The sequence below is a fragment of the Zootoca vivipara genome, chromosome 6 (genome assembly GCF_965207765.1).
Source record: "Zootoca vivipara chromosome 6, rZooViv2.hap1.1, whole genome shotgun sequence".
NCBI lineage: Eukaryota > Metazoa > Chordata > Lepidosauria > Squamata > Lacertidae > Zootoca > Zootoca vivipara.
In genome coordinates this window covers 49808387-49815181 of record NC_142589.1, presented here as the reverse complement: position 1 = coordinate 49815181, position 6795 = coordinate 49808387, and positions in this window count along the sequence as shown.

The window sequence follows — 6795 nt, the reverse complement described above, 5'->3', positions numbered from 1 at the left end:
AATTTACAAATCAGTCCCCATACAAAATCCATTGAAGTTGAAAAGTGTCCCCGGATTCATTGAAAAAAATCTGGTAAGCTTAGCCCATAGCATTTGTTGACACTGCTGTAGTGAGGACAAAACCTGCCCACCCCCCATGGGCTGCAATGTCCACAGCATATACAGAGGCTCATTGCACACACTCAGCAGTCCAAAGAATATGCAAGCTCTTTCTCGGTGTATCCCCACAAAGACAAGCACATTGCTAGTAATCAAAACAAGCGCCCTGCTGACTCCTTCAGCCAAGCATCATTCCTTGCCACAGGGTCTGATTGCACCAACAAAATACAGTAAATCCAATTTGCTTAAACAAAACACTGAGGTTTACAGTTGCGTTCATTAACATACTATCCCTCATTCACCATTTGCAATTCCTTCCTCCACAAGCATGTATAGAGGCACCTGCAAATCAATATAATACCTCATGCAACTGATGAAGTGGAATGTAGTGTACATCCAAAGCTTGTGCCATAATAATTTTGTTGGCGTCTAAGGTGCCAAAAGATTCCTTGTTGGTTTTGCAACAAGAGGCAAACACAACAACCTTTCTAAAAAATCTTTAACTTATTCCCTCACTTTTTGCCTCTGGACCCCTCAGAAATATTTTGCAAAAGAAAACAAACCCCAAACTCACCTTTTCAAACCATGCTTCCCCTGAGCGCATAGCACATCAAGCCATACTTATATTCAGCCCTGTGATGCTCTGCTAATCTTGAAAGCCTTCTCTTAATGAATGTATTTTTCAAATAATCGGCAACCGCTCCAAGATTGAGACTTTTTATTCTTTCCTGTGTCTGCTTTGCCTTCAGTTTACATGCAAATCCTATTTCCTGTTAACTAGACTGAGCTGTCATAGCCCACTCCCTAAGATATCCCCCCTCCCTGCTTCAACAGAGGAACATTGAGGGACCAAAGGGATGCTGTTGCTAGGAGAAGCTGAGCAGTTACCAGGGAGGAAAACGGGTCACAGCCTGGTTACTAGGCACCACACATAATAGGCAAGCCCTTGAATGTACTTCGCTAATAGAAGCCTCCGTCTGATGAGGGAGCGCAGAAAAATAAGCTTTTCAAGTTTGTTGCAGATCTAAGGCTGCTTAAAGGCTAATTATTTTATTGTCCAGTCCACACATGATAAATCTAGCCTTCATCATGAGACAAATGCCAGTGTGGCATAGCAGCTAGAGTGTTGGGCTAGGACCAGGGAAACCAGGGTTCAAATCTCCCCTCTGCCATGAAGCTCACTGCCAGTCAACCTACTGCACCTTACAGGGTTGTTGTGCAGAGGATAGGATATAAATTGAATAAATAAAATGTATCCTGTCAGAATCTGACCTTTTAATTTGATCGCTGATAGTTGCCTTTTAGCAGGTGAAAGCTTTAGCAGGGTTCTGCTAAAGAAGGAAAGGCTACCTTCCTACCAATTATGCATCTGCTCCAGCAGCTTTTCCTTCCTTTGGAAAAAAATATCTGGTCAGTTTCATGACTGGCATGGGCTGTGTGTGCTCTGTACCTATAAAGCACATTCCAAGCACATTCTTTCCCTGAAATAATTCTGGACACGGTAGCTTACCCTTCACAGAGCTACAAACTATTGTGCACATAATTCTTTGAGGGAAAGGATGTGCTTGGAATGGGCTTTAAAGCTATAATGTATACGCAACCATGATCTCCGTGCTCAGGAACAGGCAAGAGTTTTTGGTTGCCAACTCTGAACACAGATGGTTTTAATTGAGCAATCCGACTACATCTGCATTAAGTTATGTGAGCATAAAGGGATGGATCAAGTGAATGAAAACCCTTGTGTTTATGTTTCAACAGAGGGATGAAGGAGATGCTGTCCTCCGGGTACTGTTGGACTCCAGGTCCCATCAACCGCAACCAGCATGGCCAGTGGATAAGAGTGATGGGAGTTGTAGTCCAACAGCATCTGAGAGGAAACAGCAGAAGATGTTGTCCTGTCTCCAGCACTGAAGTATGAAGTACCGAAGCCTTGTTTCACTTTTGTGTAGGAGACAGGAGAGGCACCGTTTTATCTTTTGCCTCAAGAAAATATACATATTGAACTGGTCCCTGTCTCTTTCCCTCATCACAAAGGAAACATTGGTTGCGGGGAGGGTCTGCACATTGAAAGAAATAGCAAAGCAGAGCTTTGAACATGCTTCCTTCTCCACAGAGCAATGTAGCAAATCACAATCTAGGGCAGTTCAGAGACAGAGCAAGCTGTGTCTTTGTGTTTAGAGGAAGGGCAATGAAGAATCCATGGCCTTTGTTTGAATTCAGGACCTTTGTGGCAGAGAGAGGTCCTCTGAGTGCCTTAACATCTCTATTCTGTTACCAATGTTAACATGTCTGGGAAACCTCTGGTGTATGGCAGCTCATGGCAGCGAATTCCCTTTAAAATAGCTCAAAAACTTTTGGTTTTTTTGAGATTTTGCAAAACAAACAGCTCAACAACTTTTGTATCCAGATTTTCACTTTTTGAAATATGGCAACCCTAGTTGGCAAGTTATACAGCAACAGATATTATTCCTCCTAATTCCCCTGCTTTGGCTTCCTACCTCTGCTTTGGGGGGCTGGGAGGTGCCCCCACAGTCCACTCAGCTGTGCCACACCAACACATCGCTTCCTCTTGGATTTCATGGTCTTCCACCAAGAATTCCACATGGCTCTGTTTTGTGGGGAAAGTGCAGGCTGAAATAAAATGGTGAAGGCATCAGGTTAGGGACCACTGGGCAAGATGATTCATCTAATTATTTATAGGCACAGATGCTAAGTGGCAAAGCCCGAATGGGATCATCTTGCTACCATTCATTGTGTCCCTCTTCAGCAGGCAGCAATTCTGTCCTCTTCAGACACAAAACTTCTCAAGTTGCTGACTTGGTTCTGGCAAACATCACCCCCATATAATTTTAAGTTATCCCCTGTGCCCCAAACAGGACTCCAAAGCCAGAAGGAAGTCAGCAGCCGGGTGGGTGGCAAAATTGGCAGGCACTGCGAAAAGGGAAGCACCTCTCCCTTCACCTTTCTCTGGCAACACCTCCTCCTGTGCATTCTCTCATGAAACATGGATTTGGGGTGTGAATTTGCTGAGATATCAGGCAGTTCCACACATTTCTACATACTCAGCACTTGCTGAAACAACAACACAAGCCAAGATGCAAACTTTTCTGAATTTTGTAGGTATAGATCTCTAACCGAAAAAATCCATACAAAACTGGGTATATCAGGGCAAAGTGTGCATAAAAATGTGTATATTTGTGAAAATAATGTAGCAGGGGAAACTGCTTGCAGAAATATTAAGCAAAATTGCACACAGAAATGTCAGGGGTGGCAGCTGGTGCCCTTTGGAACTGATAGGGTAGAAGGCAGGGAGACCAACAGTAGGTGGCGCCAGAGCCAGTGACAGACTGACCTAATTCTAGTTTTGTCCTCCTCCTTTCTGCTGAGGTCTATAAAGGCAAAACTGAGACGAAAGAGGAGGAAACTGATAGGCGGCAGCACCTCTTGGACCAGTTGCAAGTGGGGTCTGGCTGAGAGCAGAGTGATATTGGTGGGGCAGTGCCCCATTTGGCCTAATGGACCAGCTTCCATTAAGGAAGGCATATAATGTGAGAAATGCACTGATTAATTTTCATTATGAAATTAAAAAAAAACTGATGTGAGAATGTGGCAAACTGAATTTAAGACTGGAAAAATGAGAAACAGAAACTGAAAGATTAATCCATTCCTTGTTCCCCTTGAAGAAGAGGAATCTGGCATGTCGCTTACAGGGTCCCCAAGCAGGACAGTCAGATAAAGCCATGTGGGGAGATCAGACAGTTTGTTTCGGCTATTCTTTGGGTTGTGCAATCGGTGGTGAAAGGAGGGAGCCTGAGGTGGGAGTGGGATATTCCTGTAATTTTAAGGTGGACTTACATTCCAGGAGAAAAGTGACTGTAGCACTAGTGAGACCCACATGCCACCACCAGGCATCTTCATTTGCCCTGGGCTCCATAAGTAAAGCAGGGCTGGCCATATTCCCTTCTGGGGCCCAATGCCAACGGTGGACAAGAACAGAGGCAAAAGTGGACACAGTAATATATGTAAATATATTATATATTACATATATTATATATTACATATATGTAAATAGCAGCCTGTTTTCTGCTCTCTTTCAGCACACACCTCTCAATTCTTCACACAGACAGGCAAGAGGCATGATTGTTGTACAATGACATTTTACAACCTGGTGAAAAACACACACATGTCCTATGAACCGGATGAGAGATGATTGGAGAGCACTTTTGGCCTCTGGACGTGAGGCTTCCTACCCCTCAAGCAAAGAAGAAAAGCAGCAGCTCTTCCCACCAGATGGGGGCAAAGGGAGAGAGGTTGGCAATTGTGACTAATCTCGTTGTGAAGGACCACGGAGTTTAGTGAGCCAGTCGCTCCCTTGCAGCCTAACCCACTTATTGGGTTGTTGTGAGAAGGACAATATGAACACAAGGGTAAACCATGTGCACTGCTCTGAATTCCTTGAGGAAAGACTGGGCTAATATACAGTGGTACCTCGCAAGACGAATGCCCTGCAAGACGAATTTTTCACAAGACAAATGCATTTTGCGATCTGATGGTGACTCGCAAGACGAATTCATTTTGTGAAAAATTCATCTTGCGAATCATGGTTTCCCATAGGAATGCATTGAAATTTAATTAATGTGTTCCTATGGGCAAAAAAAGAAATTTCAATGCATTCCTATGAGAAACCGTGATTTGCAAGATGAATTTTCCGCAAAACGAATTGACTCGTGGAATGAATTAAATTCGTCTTGCGAGGCACCACTGTATACTGTTAGGGGCAGTATTGTTTTTGTTTCCTGTTATGGTATGTATTTTTGTGTTTTTATATTGTAAACCACCCTGTGATCTTTGGATTAAGGGAGGGTATAGTAAATTAATAAATAATAAAATATCTTGGGTAGTTTCTAAGAAGTTCAAGACAATAGTATTCACCTGTTGCTAGCCTGGAATTGATCTGGAATTCGGAAAGAGAAACTTGGTTGTGGTATAAAAGTCAGTATATATAATCTCCTTTCCACATCTTTCTGAAACATAAGTGCTACGTTCCCATCCCTAAAATGGGTGGATTTTTTTCCCTCTAGAAAATCTTCCACATCATGGTTACTTCATATAATGTGCATCATGTGGGGCTTGATTAACTGTCTTGCGTTACTCATCTACAAAGGGAGCATTTTCCTGCTTTTAATTTGTGACAGGTTGTTTTGATAGCCTAGTAGATACCCCTGGGGAGGAATCAGTGGTCATGGTGCCTGTTGAAACCATTGACATGAGTGGTCCTGAAAGGAAAATCTAGATTGCTAGGTAGGGGGCTGAGAGCCTAAACTTTCAAGGTAGCTTTCTGTGTTCTATTGACCTCTTCATCAAAGTTCAGAGTACTGGTGAAAACTTCCATTAAGGCTGCTTCTCCCTGAGAGCATCCAAACACTGATTGCTCCTCTGCTGTAAGCTCCAGGTGGGATTGCAATTGATTTTTGAGGGACATTGCACTTTTTCTGATTGTAGGGCTGAGGGCATGAACACCTGTGGAGATTGTGGTGGTCTTCTATTCTTCTTAAGGTAAAGGTAAAGGGACCCCTGACCATTAGGTCCAGACTATGCGGTTGCGGCGCTCATCTCGCATTATTGGCCAAGGGAGCCGGCATATAGCTTCCAGGTCATGTGGCCAGCATGACAAAGCTGCTTCTGGCAAACCAGAGCAGCACATGGAAACGCCGTTTACCTTCCCGCTGTTTATCTACTTGCATTTTGACGTGCTTTCGAGCTGCTAGGTTGGCAGGAGCTGGGACCGAGCAACGGGAGCTCACCCCGTCACAGGGATTCGAACCGCCGACCTTCTGATCAGCAAGCCCTAGGCTCAGTGGTTTAACCCACAGCGCCACCTGGGTCCTACTATTCTTCTTAAAAACGTTCAATTTTCTAAGTACAGAAAGAAAGAAAGAAAGAAAGAAAGAAAGAAAGAAAGAAAGAAAGAAAGAAAGAAAGAAAGAAAGAAAGAAAGAAAGAAAAGAGATGGAAGCAGCGTTGGGAAAAGGCTGATTGCACATTGTTGTTCACATCATCCACTGGACCCAAATAAAACATGACTTGAACAATCAATTTCACATGAAACACCCAGCATGAAAGCAGCCTTAGGAGATGGCTGGCCTCTGCTGCTTCTGTTTGATATTCATCTGATAGGTTTTGTGGTGTTTCTATTAACGCTGTGTACATTAATTAAGATGTTATGGTTGGATTGTGTTTTGAATAATAGCTTTAGCTTTGTAAATTGACCAAAAGGTGATGTAAAAAACCCAAACTAATAAAGCTATAATGTCCTGATAGAAGAAGAAACAGAAATACTTTGTCTACATGAGAGAGCTACTCAAAGAAAAATAATATTGGGTGAGTTGTAGCTTTTCTCATTTCCCAGCTTTGCTATATATATTCCTGAATGCAATAAAAGACTATTTTTCTGACTATTTTGGAGGAGAAACACTACTGGATCAAGAAACAAAGTGGATGAAGGACATGGGGAATACAAAATATCAAAAACAGGCCTCCCCAGTCCAAGTCTCTGACCTCCCAATGCCAAACCAAAAATGTATTGCCATCCTTTACCTTTCTCCTACCTTTGCTTCAACCAGTCCTGCCTTCCCCAGCCTGGTGCTTGGCCTACAACAGCCATCAGCCGCAAACAGTGTGCACACTGTTTGAGGC